This window comes from Neopsephotus bourkii, unplaced genomic scaffold, assembly GCF_033783945.1.
Source record: "Neopsephotus bourkii isolate Nb327-2 ecotype Australia unplaced genomic scaffold, CSIRO-AGI_Nbou_v1 NB_1183, whole genome shotgun sequence".
Taxonomy (NCBI): domain Eukaryota; kingdom Metazoa; phylum Chordata; class Aves; order Psittaciformes; family Psittacidae; genus Neopsephotus; species Neopsephotus bourkii.
This window is the reverse complement of record NW_026901668.1, coordinates 3,204,554-3,220,202: the sequence shown is the minus strand read 5'-3', so window position 1 is coordinate 3,220,202 and position 15,649 is coordinate 3,204,554.

The window sequence follows — 15,649 nt, the reverse complement described above, 5'->3', positions numbered from 1 at the left end:
GCTTCAACCTGTGCCTATAAATGAATGGTTGTTTTTGTTTTGTTTTTTATGTACATGCACACAGACGAATTTCAATTTTATGAAATATTGTAGGAACTGATACACAAATATTGTGTAGTAATAGAATCATAGAATAGTTAGGGTTGGAAAGGATCTTAAGATCATCAAGTTCCAACCCCCCTGCCATAGGCAGGAACACGTCACACTAAACCATTTCACCCAAGGCCTCATCCAACCTTGCCTTGAACACCAGAAGGGATGGAGTATTCACAACCTCCCTGGACGACCCATTCCAGTGCCTCACCACCCTTACGCTAAAGAACTTCTTCCATATATTCAACCTGAACTTCCCCTGTTTAAGTTTTAACCCATTACCCCTTGTCCTATCACTATAATCCCTAATGAAGAGTCCACCCCCAGCATCCCTATAGGCCCCCTTCAGATACTGGAAGGCTGCTATGAGGTCTCCACGCAGCCTTCTCTTCTCCAGGCTGAACAGCCCCAACCTTCTCAGCCTATCTTCATATGGGAGGTGCTCCAGTCCCCTGATCATTCTCGTGGCCCTCCTCTGGACTTGTTCCAACAGTTCCATGTCCTTTTTATGTTGAGGACACCAGAACTGTACACAATGCTCCAAGTGAGGTTTCACGAGAGCAGAGTAAAGGGGCAGGATCAGCTCCTTCGACCTGCTGGTCACGCTCCTTTTGATGCAGCCCAGGATACGGTTGGCTTTCTGGGCTGCAAGCGCACACTGAAGCCGGCTCATGTTCATTTTGTCATCGACCAGCACCCCCAAGTCCTTCTCTGCAGGGCTGCTCTGAATCTCTTCTCTGCCCAGCCTGTAGCTGTGCCTGGGATTGCTCCGACCCAGGTGTAGGACCTTGCACTTATCATGGTTAAACTGCAAATAATAACAAAGCATGGTGACATATCTTTTAATAGATACATCAAACTGCTTTGGTATTATAATCATATGCCTCAGAAAGACTTAGAAAAAGTATAATTATCCTCTAAATCCATTTTATGTATATACTTGGTACTTCCTGTCTGACTAGTCTGCTGATATTTGACTAATTCTAATCTGAAATTTTATGTGCTGGGATTAAGCCTACAGCAGCCTACAACCATGTGGTGCAAATCTGCAAGAGAAAGACTGGGTAGCTGTGGAAATTACCATATAAGCTCTATCCCAAGTTTAAGTGGATCATTTTGCTTGTTAGCATAGTAGCAGAAGGTAAGTATCAGTATGTTGTGCTTGATAATGTGTCATTTGCCATAATTCAATAAATCAACAGTAGTGTGAAGTTATTAGGGTTTTCCAGATGAAGAAAGTCCTTTTATCTCCTAGCTTTCTCGAGCTCCGTATTCAGCTTCTCCACCCTTCCCTTCTGCCAGTTTAGGAATCAAATTCCAGAGCAGCTTGGATTTTGGTGCTTGATTTCTCAGCTTGGAAAGCATTACTTAGATTTGGTCAGAATCCACCTGAAATACTTGATGCATCTTTATTCAGAACAGGACATAAATGAAAAAAAACCCCAAACCCCAGCAAGTGCCAAACTGATTCCCATAGAAAGCTACTGCCTATGCAAGAAAACAAATGCCAGTTGGCTGAAAACTCGTATGGTCCTTCATTTTTATTTGGGGAGAGGAGTCACCACTGCGCTCTTGGTGATCCCTTTGGCTACTCTTTCTTGCATCTTTGCAGACTTGTGGTTCTGCCCCATCCCCTGATGTGACCCTGCCCTAAGCATCCAACCACATAGTCCCTTCTGCATCTGCTCCCATGCAGCATACGTCCATGACACCTTCCTCAGTGCCATGTCCCACTAGTTTCAGAGCTGCTTTGTAAGAGGTGCTTAGATGGGAGGAGACAGGGTGGAGTGTGGAATAGGTCTGAGACGGAGATGTATCCAAAAAAGCCTGGGAAATGCCGTGCTGAGGTATGGATTTCCAGCTGAATCATGTTTTATACTTTACAGTCCTGTCTGCATTCCTGTGATGCACAGGGGAAAATGAGGATTTTTGTATTTTAACTGGAAAAAGCCGCCCATGTGAGAGAAACATGAAGTGACCTGTTTTCTCCTTAAGAATTTTTCTCTGCTTGTTTTGTTCTTTCTGTTACTCCAGTGAAACTCCCTCTCCCACAGGTGGTCACTCACGCACAGCAGATTTTCACAGTTGACAGCAGAACTACTTGCATAGTGGGACCAATGGGATGCAATAAGAGGGTGCTATGACTGTTGCAGTGTGTTTGTGGTGCACGGGTTCAGCAGTGCTACATGACAAGTTATTTTTTACTGTTATGGCTTGCTAAAGACTTCAGTTTGTGCCTCCACCACTGCTGGTGAGATCTGTGGTTGTTCAACACCTCATGGATCAGGTATTTTCTTACTGATGTCCCTAGAATAAACATCATAGTTGCTTATAGGCATCACTTGATGTTAATTCCTTCAGGGTCCAAGGGTAGTGTGCCAGGAATGAAGAAGTACTAATTGAGTTAACAAAGGGAAAAATCAATTACAGATATATTAGGGTGCTATATTAGATATGCCTGTACTCCCAATAGGATAAGCGCAGTGCTGTCAAAACACTGTGCAATCTATTTCCCAGTTTTATGTAGCTTTGCATTTGGTTTTCATGGAGATTTGAAAAAAGGCTTCACAAAGCCTGGTAGTTTGGTCTTGATTCAAAAGGTGCTGAATAAGTTTGCCTCAGTTGTCCCTATTTTTGTGTTACACACAACGATTTCTGCAGTATTGAGCATCTCTGAGAAAAGCAGGATCACTTTAAGATTTGTCTAACCAGATGCAAAGCGAGGTCTTGATGTGAACACGTGATCGTGTGCAGCTCTCTGAGGCAGAGTGATGGGGAGGATGCGGCAAGGAAGTGCTTTTGTCTTGTAGATCCAGTTGCTGGAAGAGTGCTCAGCCCTCATGTGTTTGTGTGTTCACTGATGAAAACAGAACCCACAACTGAAAGCGCAATAGTGGATCTAGCTCTTTGCACTCATGTTTTGCTGTGCTCACCATGGTTGTTGCATGCAGGGACTCTTGTTTTCCTTGCAGTAAATGGTGGAAGTCCCACTGACAGCAGAGGGAGAGGACCAGGCTCTCCATAGACTCTTTGTCCCCTGAATGAAGAAATAAAGCAGCAGACTTTGAAATGCAACCTTCGTATCTTGTCAGTATGTTTCTTTCTAGATTCCTGGGAGGGCCCTTTAAGGCAGCACCCTTAATGGACCCACAGGAAGAGGGCTAGACATTGCAATGCATGAATAATCCTAAATTCTAGCCTGGTCACTCACCTAATGGAGCTCTGAGTAATTAAGGTTTCTGAGAAAGAAGGTGGAGTAGAAATCTCATGCTGTTTACAACAGCTTTGTGCATTTTGTTTTTGTGTGTGCTTAGAAAGATTGTTTTTAAAATGGAGTTCCTTGTCCCTTCACCAGCACACATGTGGCCCTAGCACCCCAACTGCCATTGTAGCTTTTTCTTGCTTTGCAAGAGAATGTGACACCCTGTGATTGTTTCAACACCTACCCAGGCTGCAGACAGACTGCCACTGAGGGCAAGCAGAGCAGAAAGAGGTTTTGTGTGGGCCCATGTAAGCGAGTGGACAACACAAGAACCAGCTCTGTGGTGTACTGAACAGGACTGGGTAGTGGAAAGAGCTGAGGTCTGTATTTCCACATCTGTGACCAAAATCAGTCTCCCTTTTGCAGCAGCATGGACCCCAGTTCTGGAAGTAGAGATCCCTGTGGACAGACCCCTCCCATTGAGTGCAGCACTGGCATGGAGTACTGTGTATTTGTGTAATTACAACCTGTGGGCAGTGATCCTTTCTAGGACGATGACTTCTGAGGCAGGATTTGCAGAGGGCAACAGAAACAATCCCTAGGAGTCAGGGAAACCAGGAGCCATGGTGAAGAAAAGCATATATATTTGCAGTATTTGTGCCTCCTTTTGTTCTTACTACAAGAACTGTTGTAAGCATTTACAATGTAAAACTTGTAGCGACAGTCAAGCTCAAAAGTCGTTAATGGCAATTTACGCTGTATTGGCAGAATCACACCATAGGTAGCAGCCAGTATCTCTTAAAGAGTTCATTCATACAGGGAAATGAATGTCAAAACCAGCCTCCAATAGGCCAGCCTGAACACTTCCAGCTCTGCAACAGAGTCTTTGTAATGCTATTGCAAATGGCCAGGGACTTTTTCAGGTTAGATAACAACCATGATACAAAATTAGATCTGGAGGAAGAGCTTCTGCCTGTTGTGATGCAGCACTTTAGGGCATGTCCCCAATAACACTGGGCTCTTCACCAAGGGGGACAGATGGGACAGGCTTTACTCCACCTCCCTGTACATGTCTGCAGTATAAATATCCCCACTTAAGCAAGGCTCTCCCTTGGCTCCTTTAGTTGGCAAAAGAGAAGCAGGCTTTTTTTAGGATGTGAATTGATTATCAGACCTATTTTTGACATACCATTTTAGGTGAGATTAATGGTGGCTTCCAGCTATTTGCTTCTTTCCAGTGTGACTAGATTTTATTTAGAATGCACAGAAACATCACCCATCCTGACTAGACCTGATTTCTTAGTGGCAGAGTTGATTTTGGAAGGTGATACATATAGCATGCAAACAAACCAGGGATGGGTACGTTTATGCTCTATTTTGTTTTCTGCCCCAAAGCTGGATTTTGCTGTTGGTGTTGAAGATAACCCAGCAAACTTGGTCTCACATATAAAACTTCTCTTCCATCCCATCCAGGGTTGGCTTCCGGTACGCCTTGCAGGTTTGTACACTGCCCAAAAGCACCCTGAGGGAACGTCTGCAGGCTGCTGTTCCATGCTTGCTCCTTAACTGCAGTGCAGGCAAATCCACGGTGTCAAAAGAAGTGTTGGGGACGTGATGCTCCTGGTTTTGGGCTGTGATTTCACAACTCAGGAGAGCTACATTAGGGTAAATACAATGTGACTCAGGAAAGAAACAGATCCACATTCTTTCTTAGAAAGTCAGATGCCTTACAGGACTTTGGTTTTCATCTGCTGTAGTCTCCAGCAGGTCCTGCTGGGGAGACAGGTCAAGGCGGAGGGAACTGGGCTCTTTCCTCTCATTATTGAAGTGTTAAATATTTTACAGAATTGTGGTGCTGAAAGCTGCAATGGGAACAGTTGAGGGAAAGTTCAGACCTGCATACTTAGCTTCCAGAAAATGCCCACATGAATTTCTCTGACTTAAGTGGAACAACCACAAGGGAAATTCTCAGGACAGATAATCTCAAATTCTAAATAGAAATGTAACAGGAAATTAAAGTAAAAAAGGAAAGACCTATGACCAGTGCCCCTAAAGAATCATTTGACTGGTGTCTATATTCCAGCTTCATAACAAATCTAGGCAAACTACCAAGAAAAATGTATCTTTTATACTTTTTCAATTCTGTTTCTCAAGCTCAAACCACTTGAAGTAAATAAAACTGACTCAGGAAATTAGCGTATTAAGGTTTTCATTGATGTGAGTGTAACTGTAAAGAATATTTTGCAGTATTAACATCAGCATCCGATCATTACTTTGCAGTCAATATAGTTGGATGTATCTGATAATTAAAGACCCAAACCTGAACCCATCAATCCTTTTAGAACTGCTTCTCCAGTCAGCAGATGTTTGTATTTGGTGTGTATGTTACAGGTATGTGAGACTTCAAATGAGGAAAGCTCCAGTCTTCCTAACAGCAATGTCTCAATCATCTCCTCAGTGATTTTGGTGTTCGGAGGCAATAGATACCTACATGACGTTAAGGAGCAAGCACTCACAAACTGTTCTGTTTCAGTTAATGGTGTGACTTTGTAAGTAACTTCTTACAAGTTGGAGGTGAGTCTTCACCACTGGGCCACTAATACTCTGGATTTTTTGGGTTCACAAAATCTGTATGGCAATGCTGCCACATGCACAGCACCACTAAATGGGACATCCAGTGACCTAAGAATACAGTGGAAAGAGGCAATTAGTGCTTAGGTCTGTTTGTAAACCTGAGAGAACAAATACTACAATTGCAAGCTTACTATTTACTTAACAAAGCCTTACTATTAGGCTTTCTTCTCAGATTAATATTTCCAGACATTCAGTGCTAGAAATTTTTTTAAATTAAAATTGTAGTCTATAGTATGTGAGTGTACACATACGTATAAGTATACCCTCTGCCATATATAACAGGATAAGACTAATTGTAGTGGAAAATCATACATCCTGAGTTCACTATATATATACATATCAGTATAAGACTAATTGTAATGCCATATTTAACAGTGTAAGAGTAATTGTAATGGAAAATCATACATCCTGAGTGCACTATTGTTACTCTATTAAAATTGCCTATTTGGTGTGTTTGCACATAGAGGCTGGAATGTTCTTTCTATGTAAAAAGACTTTCTTTAAAAAAAACCCGCCCCAAAACACAGCTTTTTAACACTTTCTGTCTCTCTACCCCAACAATTAGAGATTAATTGGATGTCTTAAAAGTCTCTTTCTCCACTCACAGGTTAGAAAGCAGCATGAGAAATGTCAAAGGAGGTAACAGATAATTATCTCTAGATGTGCATATACGCAACATCATACACATTTTTATACGTTATACGTCAGAAACTTCGGCAGTGCAGGGTTTGTAAGGGGCTGTACCATGCCAGCCATAGCAGTAATAGCAGTTGCTTTCCTCCCTGAATATTATCCCATAATTTTCAGGATGGAGAAGCAGGTTGCTGAGCTGCAGTGAGAAACAGCTGGCAGAACCCCATTGAGCAGTAGCATTTGCTTGCTTTGCCCTTGAGTTCAGATAACTGTTTTATTGGTCTTCTAAACAAGCTGTGAGTCCCATTTGTTTCTTCAACATGGAAGGAATGAGAAGACCTTTAAACAGTCTTGCATGTGTGTTTTACTGATGATGATTATGGAGCTTTTGCTGCGCACTGGAAGGGGCTGGGATGCTTCCAAGAATGGTGGGTTCCTGCATGTACATAGGAACAAGCTGAAGAGTGGCTGCAACAAGATGGGAGGATTTCTTTCTTGTAGTTTTTCAATGCAGCTAGATGAATACAAATAAAAAGCAACTGAGCAAGTTATTCTCAAAGTACCTCCTAGCCAGGAGGAGTGATCTAAATAACATAAAACACTTATTTGAGCAGTGGAAGGGAAGACAGATGGTTCCATAGGGAGTCAATTGAATCTTGCTTGCTTGGCATCGTTTGCTAAGATTTTCTCTGCTTTTTAAATATGTTGTAAGAATTCCTCCCCTGAGTTGGTCTCTTTTCCGTTCTCTTCCCATGGAGTATTTATGCAAGGGCTTGGGGGCTGCTTTATTCAACGTTAGAGATTAAGATCACAGGTAATTAGGCCCAACTTGTAAATCCTCTGTCCTTGCAGGAACTTTAGTGGGTTCAAAATGTATCAGACACACAAGCATGGTGTGTGACTGACAATCCTGTTTCCACGTAAAACAAGGCAAAAAATCAGTAGGTGGAGATGAAAAGCATTTCAAGACTCTAAAATGTATGCATCTCTTCCCCATGTGTGACCCAAAAGGCAGTATAAAGTTTGCCAATAAGAATCCAAGCAAATAAGTTGGAAACCTATTCTCATTATGTGTACAGATACTTACTGAGATAAAAGAGATCATAAAGCAGTTTGAGGTCTGTAAGCTGCCTGCTGCTGCAGAAAGAGCAATCCTCCTACCATCTCCTGTGTGACTTGGAAGTCTCCCATCTAACTCCACAATAAGCCTAGCCATGCTTAGCTCCATAAAAAGCAGGCAGGAGCAAGCATATTTCAAAAACCCAGCATGTGCTACTATTGTGAAGAGTTGGTTAAGTTTTTTCCCCTTACAGCATTTCAGAGGACAAAAGTGTTTTTTCATGGATAAAAAAAAAAAAAAAAAAAAATGAAATGAGAAACCACAACTTTGGGGTACAAATATTTTGTTTATGAAAACTGGAAATGATTTTGGGAAGTGGTTTCTAAACATTCTTTTTTTTTAATAGAAAATGAGTTTAAGTAAACAGGAGAAAATGCAGTTTTGGGTCTGATTTTTGTCCAAAAAGAAAACATTTTGTGTGGGGAAAAAGGGGAAAAAAAAAAGCTTTTGTAATCTTCTACAAAAATATTTGGCTTTTGTTTAACACTTCTGTGTCTTTGTTTGCATCTCGCTCTGCCTCTTGTCCTAATTTATCCTTCCCAAGATGCAATATTAGTTATCAAGGAATTTTGTTAACTGCGTCATACGCTCAAAGAAAGGTGGTGAAGAGGAAGGTTTCCTGTTGCAAGACAGCATTCCTGGGGGCAACTCACTCTGCTAAAGCTCTCTTCAAGTCAAATAACTATGTTATAGAAGAGTGTGATGCCACAAAGAATGTTTGCAGTGAGTTGTCCTTTCCTTTCTTAAAAGTACAGCATATACGTCATCTTGCCAAATCATTGTTCTCATGTCAACCGCTTTCCATGTTGAGAAACTGCATACCTCTGTGTAAAATTGCAGCTCTCTAAAGGCAGCTGGAAGTTCAGGGTGGTACTGGGTTATAGGTTGGAATAAGTTGCTGCTTCTACATGTTGGCATAGTTTGGGAGAAAGGTGATGCTTTCTCATTAAATTTCACCAAAGGTTCACTCTAATTCTGGTTGTCAATACTGGGGAGAAATGATCCTCAGTGTATCATTTATTTTTAGCAAGAGACGGTCTAGACATTTCTAGCTTTCTGTCAGTAGATTTGATTGCTATTTGTACTGTCATTTCTTTCAGTGGCAGACACACACAGCAGAGGTTGACAACAGGGCCAATCATTAGGCTTCCCTAACAATTTAAAAGAATCATTAGTCTTGTCTTGATCCTGTTTTCACTTGTTGATATTTCTGTTAAACTTCAGCCCTGTGGAGTGGTGTTTTCCACACCAGAAGTTTTGCCTAGGTGGAGTGGCAAAAGCTAAATCACAAAGGGCTTGCTGAGTCTTCAGTCAGGAAATAGGCTATTTTTGCCACTGTGAAGTCTCAGGAAGAAGGAGGAGAGGATACAGTTTGCCCTGAAAGTGGAGTGGCTACGTGGGAGGTGGCAGCAGGGTCAGCAGAAGGGTGACAGTGACTGATAGGGAAGCGACAACTGAACTACAACTCAGTGGGGCTCGAGGAGTCAGCACAGACCCTGAGACTTGGCATTTCTTTCCTGCTTGGCCAACAAATGGCTCTAAAGCAGTTTTTGGCCTTCCCTTGGATGCGGTCCATGCTGCCTGCCTCCTGTTGGTGTAGAGCCTAACAGTCCTCAGTGTGCCCCAACACAGAGGGCTTTTGTGAGACATGGCCTATGGTGTCTGTGTTGGTCTTATGGTCAGCTTGAATGGAGACACCTGTAAATCCCATGTGTCTTTGTAACAGATTATATTTGGGCCTGCATCAGTTATTTATTGGCTTTCTATGGGCATAGGAAGCTGATGGGGTAGGTACATGATTATGAAAGTTCTGAAGCCCAGGGTCTTCTTATGGATATCTGTGCATATAAAACACAGGGTATATGCCTCCCCATGCAGAGCTGGCAGGTTGCTTGATATCTAGCCTGCTGATGGTGTATTTGACAGTATGTGACATGGGCAAACAACAACTTTGTTCTTGGATGCAGCCTTGGGACTGTTCTTGTGCAGCACTGTGGATGTATCTTCAGAGGATAAGGAGCATTTTTTGTTAGCTTGTGTGGTGTGTGTCCTTGTGTGCTGGTTTTGGCTGGGATAGAGTTTATTTTCTTCACAGTAGCTGGTGAATGTCCATGTCTTGGATTTGTGCTGGAAACAGTGTTGATAATACAGGGATGTTTTAGTTATTGCTAAGCAGTGCTTACACAGAGTCAGAGTCACCTCTGTTCCTCACACAGCCCTGCTCCCAAGTGGGCTGGGATGCACAAGAAGTTGTGAGGGGTCACAGCTGGTACAGCTGACCCAACTGACCCCAGCGATATCCCACACCATATGAAGTCACCCTAAGCAATAAAACCAGAGGGGAGGTTGGTGGGGGGGCTAACACTCAGGCACCGTTTTTTTGTTGGTAACCAATTGTTTTCATTTGCATCACTTGTCTTTACTGGGTTTTATTTATCTTTCTTTGTTTTTATTTTATTTATTATTTCCCTTTTAATTATTTCATCATCATCATCATCTTTCAACTATATTAAGCTGTTTTTATCTCATCCCATGAGTTTTCTCACTTTTCCCCTTCCCCTTCTCTCCCCTTATCTTGCTGAGTGGGCATGAGCAAGGGGCTGTGTGGTGTTTAGTTGCAGGTGGGGTTAAACCATGACAATTTGCATAGATCTAATGCTGTGGGTATAATCCCCAGCAGTAGCTTTAACTGCCTGTGCTAATCTGCAGCTGCCAGACAACCTGCCGAAAATTCCACTCCGGAATCAGTAGCTCCTATACCAAGACACACTGAGGTCCTCCAGCTTTCTTACCTGGCTCTCTCTGAACTGATATTACTCCATGTCAGACCCTCTGTGCTGGTAATGTCCAATAATTAAAGGAAGGAATCCCTGCACAGTGTGGCTGGTTTGAAGATGAGAAGTGCTTTCACTGAAAATTACTGTTAGGAAACAAAGCTAGTAGGAGTGTTGGTTTGTAAAGGTCATTTGAAGCTGCTGGTAACAGCATTCATGAGAGTGGAAACTAAAAACCAAAGGGGTGGCAGGAGCCCCTCTCAATTTGAAGAGCTTAATCATATCAGTATTACCCAGGGAATTCCCCCTAATTTTTGAGTACTGCTCAGCTATTTAAGCATGACACTGTCATTGCTAGAATAGGCCTAAAAGACAAGAACTCCGTCAGTGGTTTTTGGAGCTTTGTAAGTGAAGCTGCGCTCTCTCCATTCTGAGACACACATTATTGTACTTTGTCATACCTTCCGCTATCTAGATACTCTTGCTCCATCTAGTGAGTAAATTTATTGCTCCTACCACCTCAGTTTTGGCTGTGGAGAGGGCCTGGGGAAAAGTAAAATAACTTATGAATTTGACCTATGCAAGGATGGGAATTACCCGGGAAGATTCTGGGATTGATTTTGTTGGAAGAGCAAGAATGACAGTGATTTTAGCTTACAGCTGCTCAGTGACATGTCTTTTAAACTCTTTTTAAAGCAGACTTGAGGATTTTTTTAATGAACTTTCCCATGAAAATCTATTTGTTTTTATATTCTGTGGGTGGATTTGCTTGTTATGTGAACCAATCGGGGGAAGAGATAAAATGAATTAGTACTTTAAACATATCTGTTACAACCCATCTTTACTGTTCTTGTTCAGCAGCCAAAATGCATTCCTCTTTTAGAAAAGAAGGAACACAAGGGCACCAGCTTACAGATATTTAATGCAATAAGGCCATCTCTGAGGCCTATGTGAGGATCTGCATCCTGCTTGGCACTGATGAGCAGAAAAACAGAGACAGGGCATGCCAGTATAGGGATGATCAGGGCCCTCTCTATGCCTGCTGATTCCTTGTTATGCTCAGGAGAGGACAGGATTTCCCCCTTCCTTCTTCCGTCCTGCCTTGTCTTTCTGCTTCTGAGAACCTCTTGCCTAACCCTTGCCAGACACATATCATGCCTCATTCCTCCTTTTCTTTTCCCCTTTCCAAGACATTCATTAAAACCGTGAGTGGAAAGTGGAAAGAAGGGATTATAAAAAAGAGACCATGGCCTTTTTTATGACATTTTGTTTTTGGGATCCCATTTGATAGCCATGGAAGAAAACTCTCTCTGGGTGAGACCCAGAGTTTCACCAATCCCCTTGGTGCATCCCACCACCTGACCTGCACTGGGCACCATCCTCACCTTGCTGTTTTCTCTGCAGCCCAGCTTGTGCCTCACAGTCCTGTCATGTGTCACAGCCTTCTCTCTCTGGTCCCATCATTCCTGGCTGTGGCTACTGGCCATGGCTAGAGAGGTGACCCTCCTCACTGGGTGCCTCTAATGCTGCTGGGCTCACTCTTCCACCACTTCTTGCCTGAGCCCTCTGACCATTCATGACCAGGCTGCAGCAGCATGAGCGAGGCCCATTTGCTGTGTTTGAGCATGCATGTGGTTTATGGAGTAGTGACAACCTGATGTGCATATTTAAGCCAGATGTGATGACTATGTAGCATGGTAGCAGCAGGGGCACTTGACTGCACAGTAAGTGCCATTTTCTTTGGGTAAGTTTCCTAATTTTATTTGAAAACTCCTGTTATTACTTCTAAGTTTGGTTAGGCTCATATATATATATACCATATATTAGATAGATATACATCATATATTAGATTTTTATGTGTATATATATATATATGTCCTGAAAATACAAGCTGAAGACACAGGGCTTTCATGCCTAACAGGATTTTCTGCTTTTAAGTGAAAAGTTTTTATTTTGAAGAAAGATTTAATAAGGAAAGTTCGCTCCCCCCACCAACCCCCTGAAAAGATGTCAGTACTATTTTTTGCCTGTTAAGGCCCAAGTTATACAGGACTTACTGAGACAATCTCATGCTTTTACATGGCCTTGGCTTCCTTGTTTATTGGTCCAGCATTTAATGCTAGAGTAACAGCGAGCAACTCATGTAGCCACCTACAAAGGGTCTGATACAGTTGTTCCCTCTATACAGTGCTCTTTGCTATTAAATATCCTTAGTCTAATTCTATTGTATGGGACCGTTTTCACATTTTCTTAGTCAGTAAGATTTTATTTTTACAGGTTCTGGATTGTAAGGTTGGATGCAGTGCTAAAGGAAACGGTTCTCACATTTACCTTCTCTTCCCTGGCAAACAGTGTGGCACCAGGAGCCTGCCTGATCTGATGGTCTTGCAGTGCACTGGTCCACTGTTGGCCTGAAGGACTGTCATGGCCATTCTGAAGGAAAAATATCATCTAGTACATTATGCTGTGCATCTATCATGTCTATTGCTATTGATTGTAACCAGGTGCCAAAATCCTGCATTTCTGGAGAGAAAAAAAGCAAAGATCTTGACAATGAATGCTTAGTAACGCCCTGGTGACATTTGCTGCAGTCTTTGTTCTGGAGTCCTGTCTTAGCTGAATGTCAGGTCAGGCAGCTGGCTTGTCTCATGATGCAGCTCCAGACTGACTTAGCTTCTTCCTTTTAAATAGTTATTAATAGCTCTTAGATTGTTTTACTGCTCTATCAGGTCACTTGGTTAATTTGTTAGCGATAGTCCCTGTGGACATCACAGTGAACATCATTCCTTACCATTTCTAAGGATCGGCTTTTTCACTTCTGGGGTTTGATTGCCTTTCATGGCCTTCAGAACTCACAGTGAAAATGTCATGTTCTTATCCTACACGTCCCCATTTCTACATTCTTACCTATGGACCGTCATGAACCTTGTGATCTTTAATGCTGTGATCAAAAACGTCAGATTTACACATCTGACCTAGTCAGCAGAATAACATTTGCAGGTAAAAAGTAAAAAATAAGAAATCTGCCTAAAGCAAATCAGAAAATCTGCTCAGGATCGACCTTCCTGAGCTAAGGAATCAATGCAGAAAGGCAGAAGGAAGGAATACAGGTGGGGAAAACTTCTGCATTCATTAGAAACTATAGACATCTGACAACCAGGTATTATTTTTCCTCTGAGGCAATGTTAAATGCATTCAGAAATCAAAAGACAGTGTAAAACAAAGTGACTGACTGCTGATGTTTTGACCGCATAGAAGAGGATCCACTTTGGTGAAAAGGAGTAAGGAGAAGCCTTCAAAATATGTAACCACAAGAGCTTTCTGCTAAAGTACAGGAGTTGGTGGGAACCCTGTGAAGATGTGTGCCATTTGTGACCACAGCTGCCCCTAGTAGGGTCTTTAAGCATTGCCATGGAGTTCAGACAAAGGTGAAAGATGCTCTGATCATATTAAGGAAACGGGACAATAAGACTGGACTGAGAACCGCTTTTAAAAGTCTGAAAACTGTCCTAGAAGCTTTTGGTGTTTATTTCATCAGTTCACCTAACAGATAACCAGGCATTTCCTACCATGAACGTAATCAAAGGCTTTTAGCTGTGCCTGGGAAAATGTGGATGACTTAAAGAAGCTCAAGTGGTTGCTTGACAGAAGTAACGAGAAAGATAGATTACAAGAAAAGGATGGTGAATTTACAGTGTTCCTGTGGAGAAGAAAGCAAGATGGGGATGGCAGCTACTGAGCAGACATTTGTGATGGTTAATGTACAAGAGAGCAAGTGATTTATCAAAGGCAGAAGAGATTGTCTGTCAAGCTTTTTAAAACATACCATAGTTTCCTGAGTAAAAGAGAACCTGTCATCTGATCAGTTTTTGAATCTCCGGTTCTTTGAAGGTTTTATATTGGAGGACACACACTTCCCTTGAACTATTATGTATGTGAATGTGCTCAGATGAACTTGGAATCAAACCTATCCTGTTGATTACTTGAGAACATTTTGGCTGATAGTCTGACCCAAAAATGGAAGTGCCAAGAAATCAGAGGAAACTGTTTGTTTGGTGTCTTCAGCATGGGGTAAACTGGATGTATCTTATATATGTAGGGCAAATAACCAAACAGAATTCAGGAAGAAAGAAAAGTCTAGGTGCTCTGACATGCAAGTCCCACTGGAAATGCAAACAGCAGGTTGGGAGCTCTGCATTGCTTGTGCTGATTGGAGTCCTGCCACGAGGTAATGTGAACCTGACCAAATATTCTTCTTGTCATGAAATGTCCATGGGGACCTTTCCATGGACCACAAACTCCATCTTCAATCTCATGCAAAAGACTCAACCTCGTATGGCTAAGAGGCTTGGTCTTTCAGGCTAAGAAGCCTTGGACTTCTGTTACAGATTTTTTTGGGGATCACTGCCACCAGGTCTGCCAGCGCTTGGGTTTCCTCTGGGAAACTCCTGGCTGATCTGATGGAGTCAGCTCACATGTTCTGCAGCAAGTCAGTAGTTGTTAGGACCCATTTTCCTGCAGACTGTTTGGGGTTTTTTAATTATTAAAAATAAAAAAGAAGGAAAACCCCAGGTACTTTGCTTTTCTTTTTAAGTATCTCTAACATCCATTAGGGAAAAAAAAAATCTGAAGACATTTCCATACAAGTTCAAGGGCACATTATTCAGTTCAATACAATCAGCAGCTGAAAGACCAAAAGATATATTAAATTAAGATGGTATATGAATTGGCAGCTGAGACCCCTACTTTGCACGCTTTGCTTGTGGGCCAAGGGCTTTATTTTGGGCAGCAGGTCTGCTCTGAGCCTGAGCCATGCTGTAGGCATACAGGTCTTCAGCCTTGCCTCTGCCCTGTTTCCTGACTGGATCTTGGCCTGACGTTGCAGGCAGCCTCATCTCCAGCCCTGTGTTTGGCCCTTTTTCCCTCACTCCTGATGGGACCGCCAGCATGGACCCGGACCTGCCTGGGGCTGTCAGTGGACCTGGTTAGCAGCCCCCTGACCTGCCCATCTGCTACTGTACCTGTTGGGTACCAGGGCACAGCCTGCACAGGGGTTACCCTCAGCTTGCTCCCGCTCCCAGATCAGCCCCACTCCTTGAGATTGAGTTAGTACCATGATGATCATTTAAAACGTCAAGAGCTAATACAATTGGTACTTGGCTTTTAAACTTCAGAACACAACAGTGCACGGTT